At 33.7% G+C, this 14,447-nt stretch overlaps 1 protein-coding gene across 4 annotated transcripts in view; it reads right to left on the bottom strand.

Moving 5' to 3' along the window:
• The window catches only part of LOC127873475 (uncharacterized), a 30,273-nt gene extending 19,171 nt beyond the window's left edge, over positions 1 to 11,102 (bottom strand). For 2 of the 4 annotated variants that reach the window (XM_052417354.1, XM_052417357.1), the window contains exon 1: positions 10,949 to 11,102. The gene's annotated coding sequence lies outside the window, so the exon portion shown is untranslated. Of the gene's footprint in view, positions 1 to 5,860; positions 5,975 to 7,903; positions 7,956 to 10,948 lie in introns of those variants that run through there. The other 2 variants (XM_052417356.1, XM_052417355.1) reach the window with 2 other exon arrangements.
• Between the last annotated feature and the right edge of the window lie 3,345 nt (positions 11,103 to 14,447).

The following is a 14,447-nucleotide window of genomic DNA, read 5'->3' as shown; positions in this document are numbered from 1 at the left end:
ATTTATTTGTTAAACTACTGAATTATTTAAGCATGATATATTCACTATTTTTTCCCAAATGAGCTGTTTAATCGAAGCAAAATTTCCCAAAATGGCCAATTGTGTCGATAAAAAATTCCCAATTTGGTCAGACTCCTTTTCCCAAAATAGGCAGAAAAACCCCTGTAAATGCAAAACTTAATCGGACGCCTACGCCAAGGTGATGACAATAGCTCATAATTTTTTTTCAAAAAATAGATGAGCTAAAAATGAAAACATGCAAACTAACATGAAAATTAAATCTTAACAAGCAGGCTGTAATGATACCTTTGAATTTGATTTTGCCATTCACTGGATAATTCAAGTATCATATACATGTTTGCCCTAGGTGGCAGACCATTTAAAGCGGGTATATACGATCTTGTCAAATATTTATTAATTAATATAAAATGTGCAAAAAACTTATTATACATATATTTCAATATAAACTAAAATACAAGTAAAGAAGAACATTTGTCGGAAAATGCGAAATAAGCAGAATATTTAAAATTGAAATCGAAAAAGCCTGTACAGTCGAATTCGCCAGCATGTATATCATGCATGTAAGATGTGAATCTAAATTTAGTTTAACGGTTCATTTTAAATTCCTGCAGCGATATTGATTCATACGACACACGAACACTTACTTAAAAGACGAATGCATCGGTTATTGTAGGAAAATATGTACGAATTATCTTCGTCACAATCAGCTTGGTGCGCAAGTTTGCATTTGCTGCATTTTATGAAATTCATCTTAAATGTATCATTTTTCTTGCATATTGCGTGTTATTATAGCATATTTGTTTCAATATATTACAATTTAACGCATTTAAAAATCGAATATACCCGCTTAAAGTTATGTTGCTTTTTTCCTAAGAGATGTACATGAATATGTGTGCCAACTATCATTTGCATACTTTTGACAGTATTGAAATTATCATAACTATTTATCAGCCTTGAAAAAAACTGACAACCATGATGCGAAGTTGGCCATAAAAACTTATTTTCTTTGAACGTTCTGCTAAATTGTATTTCACAAGATTGGCTTACTCAATAATTAGACAATTTAAACAAGAATATTTACCTACTTACTTCCCAATATTACCATTCAAAGTATCATTACATCCATTCAAAACTGTGAACTAAACATACCATTGGCTTTCTTTTCCTACAAATTATTGCAAAAGTAACTTAATATTGATTTTATAAAAGGTACCAGATAACACAAGACTAAACAAAAGGTCCAACAAGATGTGTTTGTGAAACACAATGTCCCCCTATATGACGTTTGACCTTGAAGGATGACCTTGACCCTTCACCACTCAAAATGTGCAGCTTCATGAGATACACATGCATGCCAAATATGAAGTTGCTATCTTCAATATAGCAAAAGTTATTGCAAAATGTTAAAGTTGGCGCAAACCAACCAGCAGACCAACCAACCAACCAACAGACCAACAGACAGGGCAAAAACAATATGTCCCCCACTACTATAGTGGGGGACATAAAAAAGCCCAATATTGCTCAACAGCTATAATAAAGATTGCTGAACTCTTATTGATTTGTGGGGTTGATTAACTTGGAACATAAGATGAATCTGATAGCTCATTAATTTTTGTAAAAGATGTGATCTCCAAGGAAGGAGCAAATTTAACCAAAGGGGCATTATTTAAACAATCCTGATAGTGGACCAATTAGAGACGCTAGATACCAAATACAAATGTATAAATGCTCTTTCCTTTTTGTTACAGGGAAAAAATAAGAATGTGGCGTCTCATCAGGATCCAAACTGTTTGCTATTCTAATAATATTCTATGAAAAAAACTCGAAGAAAATGCTAATTTTTGAAATTCAGCAGATGAATTAGAGCAGGAGACACATTTCCCAGCATGCAAAGGGTTAACAGCTGTTTTTGAGGATACAATTATGTTAGCGAAAAGCCATAAGCTGTTTGATGACAAAAGTTATGTTAGTAGTTTGACATCCATTCATGTGTGCTTCTTCATGATAATGGCATCATCTATTTATTAAATATGATGTATATGATATAACTAACCTTCCATGGTAGATCAGACACACTATAGTCATAAAGAAGCTCCTCTCCTGTCTGAATGTCTCTTTGAGCAAATAAGCATAGGTATGGTTTTTGTGTGTTCATTTTCAGCACAAAATAATTGTAGATGTCACTATCTATTAATGTAGGAAAGTCCATTAAGTCACTACTCAAAAATACGTAATAGCCAATATGGCGGCGCCCATATTATCGATTCTGGGATTGTCTATATTGCGGAGGATACTGGCAGTGGTCAATGTATAGTGATTGAGCATGCCTGTATTTACGTCATCGTCCAAGATGGTGGCAAGCAGAAAAGAAATTACGATGAACGGCAAAATGATAAATAACATTCGAATTAACAACGGATACCATATGGTTATAAGGAAATAATTTAATGGGTGTGTCAATTAACGCTCAAGACTAATTTTGAGATTAAAACAACACATATTTAGTAGAAATCTGCACAGTGAATGTGTGTCACTGAAACCAGTGTTAGAAAATTGCAGTTCAGTCTACTAGCAATATATTTTAATTATATGGGTCTCAACATTAGTCATTAAGTGTAAACATGTCTACTTCTAATAAAGGGCCAGGCCCAACAATTTTCATTACTTATATGGATACCTAAAGTGTTAGTTATACATTTAATGTTAATTAAATTATAAGGGACCCTAGAATGTCAACTTGTATCTTTTATGTTGGACCCAACGATGCTTTTTACGTATATGGGACCCAACAATGTTTCTTATATGAGATCAAACAATATTTCTTACAATACTTTTTATATATGGGACCCAACAATGTTTCTTATATGGGACCCAACAATACTTCTTATATAGGACCCAACAATATTTCTTATATAATATGGTACCTGACAATATTTCTTGAAAAATTTCTTAAATATGGGACCCAACAATGTTTCTTATACGGGACCCAACAATACTTCTTATATAGGACCCAACAATATTTCTTATATGGTACCTGACAATATACCTTATATGGGACCCCACAATATTACTTATATGGGACCCAACAGTATTTCATATATGAGACTCAACAATATGACTTATATGAAATCTGAAAATTAGTGTCAACATGTTTATTTCTTATATGGGACCCTACAATTTTTATAACTGATAAGAGGCCCAACAATGTTTATAACATGTATTTTGGCAGAGGAAGAAGTATTGCAATATTGCAATATCATCTGTTTACCACCACTGTTTCCCTTTGAAAGAAAGGAAGTATCTGAAGAGAAGGGGAATGGGAAGCTTGGTATTAGTTTATAGCCGTGTGGATACATAATTATGGCTGAATGTTACTGCTTCTGTTACTGATTATCATAAAAGCTTTAAAGCAACAATCAATATTCCATTAAAAATTTCCTGTGTATTTTGGCAAAGAAATATTAATCTTAGTCCTTTACAGAAGACACAGAGGGAAAGTTTTGAAAAAAAATCGGTTAAAAAATAATACAATATAAAGAAGTGAAACTCCAGCTGCTGGAGCAGTATTGAATTTTCATTAAAAACAATTAGTAGGTCCTTTATTTAAGGCAAGTGACCGATTGCCCAAACAGTACAAAACAGCACAATACAGCACAATACAAACCAACATAAACACAAAATATGAATAAAGCTGGGGTCACCGCCTTGGAACGGTCAATGCAAAGCATTGGGGGTTTAAACCTGGTTATAGAGCGCTCAACCTCACACTTGGCCCAGCAATATTCATAATACATTTAAGTGTAAATAAAATTTAACGTCATAGCATTGTTACTCAAATTAAACAATAATAAAAGGGAATTAAAACGCATTCAATTTAATTGCTATTTAATTACTCAATTGCATTGAAGATACAAGAGTAACAGAATTACAACTTTTTGACGAACGATCAAATAAAACTATTAACAATTGTCAACTACATTCCTTCTTTATAGAAAAGATTTGAGAATATAGAATCATAGAGTTAATATCTCAGATAATCATCGCGCAAATACAGGAAGAAGCAGCAATAATGGGTGTGAAAATTCCATATTACATAGCTTGGTTGTTTATGTGACTGCTAAACAAATTACAAGGCATTTTTCATGAACAATTCCAGGGAACAGTTAAGCATTTGAAACTTGAAATGTTTTATTTTATTCATAAACCCATGTGGGACAGACAGACAGACACAGTGATTGCAGTATAGCTCCAATCACTTGTGGTAGGGGAAAGCCATATAAAAAAGCTACAGCTTTTAAGTGGAGCAAATAATGGTTATTACATGTAATTAACCTTCGGTTTATGACAATTTATTGCAATTTTCCCCCAAAAGTGCCCGTCACATGGTATTTTTCCCCTTTTGAAAGGTATCCCGTATCCCAGAGTCAATTGTTTGTTTGCTTAAAGGATTTGATGCCCATTTTATTTGTTCAAACATATAAAGGCAAAAACATGTAGTGCCAGCTGAAATTGAAATTAACAAACAAGATTAAATGACTTAAGGTCAAGGTCAAGGCTACAAAGAGGAATCTTAAATGATGCACAGTACCAACTCCAGGGATTTTCTTAACTCTTTCAGTGCTGGAACTGAATTTTGAAGGCCTTTGCAAACAGTTTGGATCCAGATGAGACGCCACAGAATGTGGCGTCTCATCAGGATCCAAACTGTTTGCTATTCTTATAGTATTCTTTGAAAAAATTCAAAGAAAACGCTAATTTGAGAAATTCAGCAGACAACATTTTAGTAGACGACAAATTTCCCAGCATGCAAAGGTTTAAGAACTTGACTTCCACTTGCACAGATCCTAGGCCCAAGCGTTCTTGAGTTATAATAATCATCCGGAAACCACCTGGTGGACGGACCGACAGACCGACATGTGCAAAGCAATATACCCCCTCTTCTTTGAAGGGGGGCATAAAAATCAGTTACTTGTTTTATTTCTGCATAAACAAACTGTTGAGTGAAACATCTATCAGACATGAAAATCATGCAAGATTAATACATGGCTCTATATCTAACATAAATGATATTTAAATTTTCATAATATTTAATGATTAATCAAATAACTGTAGAGAATGAAATTTTGAAAGGCCTTATTACTCACTTAATGTCATAAAGACTAGTCACTTTAGGGAGAAGTTCTGCAAAATCTCAAACAGAAGAAGGAATAACGTTGGTCCAGTTCTTTAAGATTATTAAATTGTGTTTTGGAAACAGTCAATCTTTAGAAAATTGAAAACAGTTTAGACAAATGATCGTTGTTGGCAATGTTATTGAAACGACCATACTATTGACTGCTAGCCGCTGACAATCGAACTGGACGGGGCTTTATAATCAATAATCGAGGTGACTGCCAACAGCTGTTGTGTTGGAATGTATTTGAAACTCTGACCTTTGGGCAAAAGAATTTGGTTGAATTTAGATTGATCAGGTTTAATGCCTTCTTGAACCCAAATTAAGGTCATTTTGCAAGTGGTCAGGACATGAACCAGCTTTCCTACTTCTTGTGACCAGTATTAGCCAACCACAAGTGACCCACTTCTTCCCAACTTGATTCAGAGGTTGGGGAAGAATGACCTACAAATACAATGTTACAATGTTCGGGAACCAATCTCTATGAAGAAACTTTATCCTACCCCCAGATTCAAACCTAAAAATTGACAGTCTGGCGCTCTATCAACTGAGCCATCAACTCAGCTAGCTGGGCAGGCCCAAAACATTTTGGATTAAAAAAATCAATGCACAGAAAGCAGAAAGCATACTTCATTTTTAGCATATGATCATATAACCGGACATTACCTAACTTTTGGTTCCTAAACATCAGTAAATTACAGACTGCGCATTGCGATAAATAGTTGATATTTTAGATGATATTTAATATATAGCATCTTCAAGGTCTGTTCTTTAAAACGCACTGATTGAGTCGTAATGGGAAAGACTCTTTGTCAAACATTTCGGTATGTTTTGCTGACATTTATATACAATTTTGTTGATTTCTGTCTCGTTTCCAAATCGAGGTTAAACATTGTTCGCGGCCACATGCTAGTATAACTATGTTGGCAAGCAAGAAGTTTAAGCATTAATTTTAAGGCCATTTAGTAGTCCTGCCTGCAAAAGTCCATTTCAGTTTTGATTCGTGTTTAAAGATTTTGCAGCACCTTAAATGAAATAAAGAATAAGGACAATAACAGATCAAGCGTGATAATATGCGTATTGCTAATATATTATATTAAAATATATGAAAATCTTGTTGATTCTTACAATAAATGACATCAATCTTATAGTTTTATTTATGATCCATGTTTAATATCGATGATTATATATGATTCAAATAATTTCATGGTTTTTAACACGCCCATATCTTTCTGATCTATTTAGGATTTTCATCAGATATTTCACACAAGAATACAAGATCACATATAGAAAACAATCAATAACAATAACAAAAACATGAATATTATTTATAACTGGCAATATAACTTGGTCCTTGTAAACAACAAAGTTCATGTTTCGACAGTTTAAATAATATGTTAAATGCCCCCCTCCTTGAGTGGTTTTGATCATGTGATCCGTTATAGCTACAACTGATCCGTTAATGCATGAATTCTGCGGCGAAAAAAAGGTAACACAAATACATTTTGGATTTGACAAGGCGGACAGTCGCTCCAACATTATTTTGCCAACCCGGCTAACATCTATAATTAACAGACAATTAAATTTGCCAACTTGTTAACAGAAAGCCAATTTAACATGAGCGGATCAATGTGATTTTAATAAATCAATTTACTTATTAAGAAACTATGTTACAGTTGGTCGATTCTTTAAATGTAATTTAGCAATCTGTGAAAACAATATGTATATATTGTAATGTCAATATTACGCCAATAATTTACTACCAACATGGAACTTCTAACAAACAAACGCAGTCAGTCTGTGCTATGCTTAGAGGGTCACTCGTACTCAAAGAAGCACATGTCTAAGTCAACCATATGATGGTTATGCAGTAAATCGAACATGTCTGTACAGTCGAATTTGCCTGCATGTTGCATTTTATGAATTTCGTCTTCAATGTATAATTTTTCTGGTATAACATTCTATCAATATATAACAATTTAATTCTTTGCTATTATATAAATATAATCGGTGATAAAACGCGTAAGAAAGAAGACGGTGAGCCACTGACAGACACAAAAGACCTTTTGTTTGGATGTTTTTTCGTTTGTGTATTTTGTGTATATATATGTTTATAAATGTCATATAAATGTCATATCATAAAAACAAATGAAATTAAGAACAACATATTTGCGGTTTTTATGTTTATCCCATTCGCAAAATGGCACTTACATGTATTCCAATAAATGTAATGTAGGAAATGTAATGTTTTGAATTGGCTAACTGTCAACAAGTTGGCAAAATTAATTGTCGGTTAATTATAGGTGTAAGTCTTTGATAGGCATATAGAACGTTTTGCCGTTGAATAAAAATAATGTAGGAGCGACTGTCCGGGTTGACAAAATAATGTAGAAGCGATTGTCCGAGTTGGCAAAATAATATAGGAGCTACTGTCCGCCCTATCAAAACATTGTAGGAGCGAATGTCCGCCCTGTCAAATTTAGCGTTAGCTAAAGAAACTTCAGCGTACAGTTTATATAGTATTGACATATCTGTACGCTGAAGTCAACCCTGTATCGAAAGTCAACCAGAGTGGTGACAGATTTATGTCACGCTATAAATCAAAGACAGTATGTTTTCTTGGATACATTCCTTCATATATTGGTGAATGAATATAAATTACTGCATCGGGGCATATTTTAAGATTCAAATGTTTCAAATGCATCTTACAATAGATGAAAATAACTCTCATCAGCCTGAAAGTCATAATTTTGCACCATTGTCGCTTTGTCATGTGACGAGTTTTCATTTGGATACTTTCGGATCGACCTTGACATTTTTTGCTGGAATTGTAAACATTACTTTCGTTTTCTGAAATCTATTATTTGTGATTAACAAGTTACGTCTGGTGGATTTAAACACTGATTTCAAAGTGAATTTGGTAATTTTGAATATTTTGTACATTGATTTTGTATTTACACTACAATTTGTTTACAAAACAAGCAAGAATAATTATAAAAAAAACGGGAAATGTCTTTCTGAATTTGTAAACAATTGAGCACATGGTTTGTTACTAAAAATAGAAATAACATCATATGACCGTGAAATCTCGGGAGATTCGCATTTCAATCATGTGTGTCACGTCACTGTTTTTCTCGATAGACCAGTTGAATGTTATTGTTTACATTCGGGATTTTCCGCGCATGCGCACTGGCTGGTTGGCAAAAAACACTGGTTACAGTAACGTAAAACATGTATACATGTCGTTTGTTTAGTCAATAAAACGATACAAAAATCCGAAATAAACATAAAAACTCTTAAATAATAGTGCAAAAATATAATATTTAGTACCAATAAATGTATTTTCATAAATATAATTACCTCTGTATAAAAATACATATTAATACATCAGACTAAAAACTGGCAATCCAACAAAACAAAACAATAAATATTCTTTCATATTTTTTGTGATTGTAAGATTTTGGTAAATTATATTTCAAAGATAATAACACATACATTAATTTGATTATAATTATAAGTGGTGCAGATATTGTTATTGTTCATAAGCGAACGAAGGTGCAAGAGGGGCATTTAATCAATTATAAAACGAAGCCCTAAAAGCGGAATACATTACAATTAATAAACATTGTAGTAATTTTATTTTACATGGAATGAATTACCGTTTCGTTTCCATTGAATGACAATATCATAAAGTTTAGCATACATATGAAAAACAAGAACTGCATATTAAGCAAATTAAACTGTCTTTGCATGCACTCTCTTTACTGGTGGTAAGGAGTGATAACAATCTAGCATTTTATGATAAATATATCTATATATTAATTTATTTTACGCAAGTATTTTTTACCCTTTTGTTGTTTGCTTGTTTTCATGTCATTTCATACACTACAGAAACGTACAATCTTAACATGAATAGCCGAGTTTACATTTGCCGGTACTCGTTAAATACGTTAATTGTGTAGCAATGAAATTGCACAATATTTTTAATTTATAGTTATTAACACTCTATTATTATGATTAAACAGGCTAATATATACATACACTAATTCCTGTTAATCCATTTCGGACAAATATCTTCATTTTTTAATATGTTCAAATATTTTATTAAAGCAACTGTTTCGTATTTTGGCTTTACAATTTTGCTTAGATGATCGCTCAATATGCCAAGAGATGACATGGAGGTATCATAAATGATGTTTAATGACCAGACACTTGTATGCCACATGTGGTTTATGCAGTGGCCAAGAATAGGTCCCTGGATTTATCACACCATGTGTTCTTTGTAATTGTTTGGACAGTATCCGATCATAACGAGATAATCGCTTTATGATGAACAAAAGTGCAATAAAACACCGGGTTAAAAACGCTGAAACAAAGAGTGTCAAAATTGGTGTGAATAATTAAATAAAAACAATTACATTTATCAAGAGAATTTATTTAATGTGTAACAAGGCAAGTTTTTACAGGCATGTTCAAATCAGTTACTATATGTTGCGTACATAAAGTCGATCTATTTGCTGTTTGTTTACATCCTTATTTTTGTTCGTTCATTAAATTTGTTTTATTCTGAAAAAATTTCAATATCAGAGAATTTTTTATCTAAAAAATGGTCGCGAAGATGTGCCAAGTAGAGATTTTTATGGTAACTGCATACCGTGCTCGTATATTGTGTTCCACTCCAGATTTCGTTTATAGTAAAAACAAATAATAACAACAATATAATCGTTCCAAAAATGCATTTCCTTGCACGCTTATGTTTAATTCAGACATAGTTAGTAAAATTATATTTGATATAGTGAAAGATTATCAATAAAAACGATTATTATTTCAACTTTCTCTATAAGCGCTTATATGAATTTCACCTCTTTTTGCCAACCAGTGGGCGGAGTGTAATATTTGCAGGTGCGCGTGACTTCACTCGTCAACTGGTCTATATGTTAGAGCAGAAAAGATAAATGTTAAATGTTTAAGATAGTATTTTGTAAAAAAACATATCGGTTAAATGTGAAAAATGTCAATCTTTCCAATAAAGACATAAAGTAGCTGATTTGGGCCAATAACTGCTTTTACAAGCTGTTTTGGAGCGGTCTTTGTTAACTGTCAACTTTTCGTATATTCCTGGTTGACTTTCCTACTGGGGTTGGTCCATAACTTTAATGTTGCGCCATTCAAAATTCATAGAAAGCGAATTTTAAAGTTATTGAAGCCAGAACTAATTTAGCGTAGGAGCGATTGTTTGTGGGAGCGTTTGTCTGGAAACCTTATCAAACTGATGTAAAAGAAGTCTTAAACCATTTATTGCTTTTCCCCAGAACAACTTTATTACGCTACTGATCCGGTAATAGTAACATGACTGTACCACTAAGGCTAGTCCAACTGTCTTGTGTGGTTAAAGATTCTGTTCTTTTATAATTTATTTCCCCAGTCTAACCATTGCAGTCAGCCTAAAACATATATTGAACTTGTATCGCATGGAAATGATCTAATGCTACAATCATGCTTGCTTTCATGAATGTCACTATATCTGCATTAAATGCAGATTATAGGTTACATTTGTTTGTTTGCGGTAACAAGGTTGTCACCTAAATTCGTGCCACGGCTTTACATGTTTGAAATATGTTTTCATTGTCAGCAAACGTTTCAGAAACTGTGTCCTAATTATTGGTTGCAGTTTCAGTTTAAATTCAGTCATTTGCAGAATAATTTTAATAACCAAAAATATAAATAAACCTAATAAATATTATCGCCACTTACCTTTTTAAGTTTAACCGCGAAAATTGGCAATTTTTATTACAGAGTTGTCGTTCGTTGCTATGCTGGTTCCCGGTAAATCACTGCGCCGAGGTTGGTCAATCTCATACGCAGTGGCCTCCCTTATTCTAGAAAAAGACATTAATGATTGGCGAATGCCCAAGGGAAGTAACTGCTGTGTGGATTTTGACCTAATGTGTGCTAATGGGAGATATAGGCCCGACAATTCGAGTAAAATTACATATGCAAATTTGAATTTAAAAATAGTCATGAGTATGTTAAGCAGCCTTTTTTTAAGTGGGTCTTCAACTGTCGGGTCCAAGGGCCCGATAATCGACTTTGGGACCCGACAATCGACTAAAGACCCAACAATACGGCCGTAAAATGGACGTTTGACCCACCATTTTACCCAATCTGAAACTATATATATATATATATATATATATATATATATATATATATATATATATATATATATATATATATATATATATATATATATATATATATATACATTTGTATATAAACTACTCTATACATTGGATCTTCAGAGGGAGGAAATTATTAAAACTTGATACGGTCACTCTTTTATTAAATATTTCGGCCACAGGCCATCTTCAGTAACCGATTATACAGAAAATTTAACATAGCGTTTCCGTTTGTTGACAATACTGGAAGTAAATGCAGCATTGATAAACAGCATATAACGCAGTGACTTCAGAGTATTGGCGCGTAACGTCACGTTCACGTCGGTTGACGTTACGTCATGTCCATTTACTTTCCGAATATTACAGTCTGATTTGAGGATCGAATGTTATCACATACTGGACGTTCGCATCTGAGTGTTTCGTTACAGGACATGCGTTCTGGCGGTGTTTTCGTTCATTTTTCTCTATTACAGACGCCATTTAAGGAAACGTGTGGATTAGGTTTCATATTGAACACGGTGGAGCACTTATCAATAAGGGTTTAATGCATGTTCAGTCCGCACAGGCTAATCAGTGACGACACTTTCCGCCTAAATTTGATTTTTGCTATGAAGAGACTTTTTTAAAATGGAAAATATCATAAAAGCGGAAAGTGTAGTCCCTGATAAGCCTGTGTGGACTGCACATGCATTAAACCCCCTTTTCACAGAGCACGGCCCATATAATAGTGATATTCGTCTAGCGATAGCCGTCATGTTATTACTTTCATGATCTTCTGCTGCTAATTTACATTGCTAGCCATCTTGTTATTTAGTTCTAGTGACAACGTAATATGCTGGTGATAATTTCTACACAATTCCATCTGGAGACACTGTATTTTCTTTCTGTAAATCATCGATTAAATGAAAATTTCTATTACAAACACCCTCACAGTCAAAGTTTCAGTTGCCTGTGAAATCTAACAACGTACCAACAATATAGATGTGACGAAGTGGTCTCTAACTAGTTCATTAGAAATCGAACTCGCATTTTCCTGATCACAAGGCGGACACCTAGATCTGCAAAAAGCCTGAGAGAATTTGGACTGTCTGTTGTCACTGCAGATCTGAGCCGCCCAGAGAGAACTTGGACTGTCTGTTGTCACTGCAGATCTGAGCCGCCCAGAGAGAACTAGGACTGTCTGTTGTCACTGCAGATCTGAGCCGCCTTCTGGGAAATCTGGGCTTCATGTTTTTGCGTAAAGTGTCGTCCCATATTATCCTGTGCAGCCCACACAAGCTAATCAGCGACGACACTTTCCGCTTTGTATATAAATGTATAGACACCTTTTCATGTAGCGTTGTGTATGCATTGCAAAAAGGATAATGTATTATTGTTTAAACTCAAATATTGTCTTAAGTTTTAAGGAAGTTCAAAGAATTATAAGCAAGCTTTTATCGTCGTAAGGAAGTCTCATCTAAACAAAAAACCAGTCTAGGCGGAAAGTGTCGTCTCTTCTAAGGCGTGCGGAATGCAGACGCTCGTTTGGGATGCCACTTTACGCACATGCATTAAGCCCAGTTATTTGAGATGTCACTTTACGCACATGCATTAAGCCCAGTTATTTGGGATGTCACTTTACGCACATGCATTAAGCCAAGTTATTTGAGATGTCACTTTACGCACATGCATTAAGCCCAGTTATTTGGGATGTCACTTTACGCACATGCATTAAGCCCAGTTATTTGAGATGTCACTTTACGCACATGCATTAAGCCCAGTTATTTGGGATGTCACTTTACGCACATGCATTAAGCCCAGTTATTTGAGATGTCACTTTACGCACATGCATTAAGCCCAGTTATTTGGGATGTCACTTTACGCACATGCATGAAGCCCAGTTATTTGGAATGTCACTTTACGCACATGCATTAAGCCCAGTTATTTGGGATGTCACTTTACGCACATGCATTTAGCCCAGTTATTTGGGATGTCACTTTACGCACATGCATTAAGCCCAGTTATTTGGGATGTCACTTTACGCACACGCATTAAGCCCAGTTATCACAGAGCGATGCTCAGTGTTATTCTATTTTGATAGAAACATATTCGTTAATGATACGTTGACGTTGAATGTTGTCACATTACAGCACTGGAACACTTTATCTATTACATTTTACACTTACGTCCGAAGACATATTATGTACATGGCTTCCATAGACTGTGTTTTTGCATGAGATCTACTAGAATGATTATAAAATTTTGTTTTATTGTTGAACTCCAAACAATTCCTGCGCATCGGAACTGAACGAAACATACAAACTGGCAACCAACATTTAAATGTTGAATATTTTAATATATTTAATGAAATGTAATATAATCCTTCTTCCGCATACTGTAAATCATTATATGTGCCGGCATGAAATTTCGTGTTTTTTAGTAGTAAAGAATATGCGCGGCTGGCTCATCCCGTGTTTTAACCATGTTTGTGGTTGAATTATTTTAGCTATATTACTGGTTAGTTTTATCCATGTTTTTGATTAATTTATTTTAACCATGTTTGTGGTTGAATTGTTTAAATTATTGTACAGGTAAGTTTTAACCACGTTTTTAATTAATTCATTTTAACCATGTTTGTGGTTGAATTATTTTAGCTATATTACCGGTTAGTTTTATCCATGTTTTTGATAAATTTATTTTAACCATGTTTGTGGTTGAATTGTTTAAATTATTTTGCAGGTTAGTTTTAACCATGTTTTTAATTAATTCATTTTAACCATGTTTGTGGTTGAATTATTTTAGCCAAATTACTGGTTAGTTTTATCCACGTTTTTGATTAATTTATTTTCACCATGTTTGTGGTTGAAATATTTTAATCATTTTGCAGGTTAGTGTTAACCAAGTTTTCGATTAAATTATTTTAACCATGTTTGTTGTTGAATTATTTTAATAATTTTGCAGGTATGTTTTAACCACGTTTTTAATTAATTTATTTTAACTAATTAATGGTTAATTCCTGCTTAGCCTGTCCGGTTTTCACAGGTAAATATGGGACGACACTTTACGCACATGCATTAAACCCCCTTTTCACAGAG

This window comes from Dreissena polymorpha, chromosome 3 (genome assembly GCF_020536995.1).
Source record: "Dreissena polymorpha isolate Duluth1 chromosome 3, UMN_Dpol_1.0, whole genome shotgun sequence".
NCBI classification, from domain to species: Eukaryota; Metazoa; Mollusca; class Bivalvia; order Myida; family Dreissenidae; genus Dreissena; species Dreissena polymorpha.
Note: the sequence above shows the minus strand (reverse complement) of the source record. Positions and strands in the feature narration are given on the sequence as shown.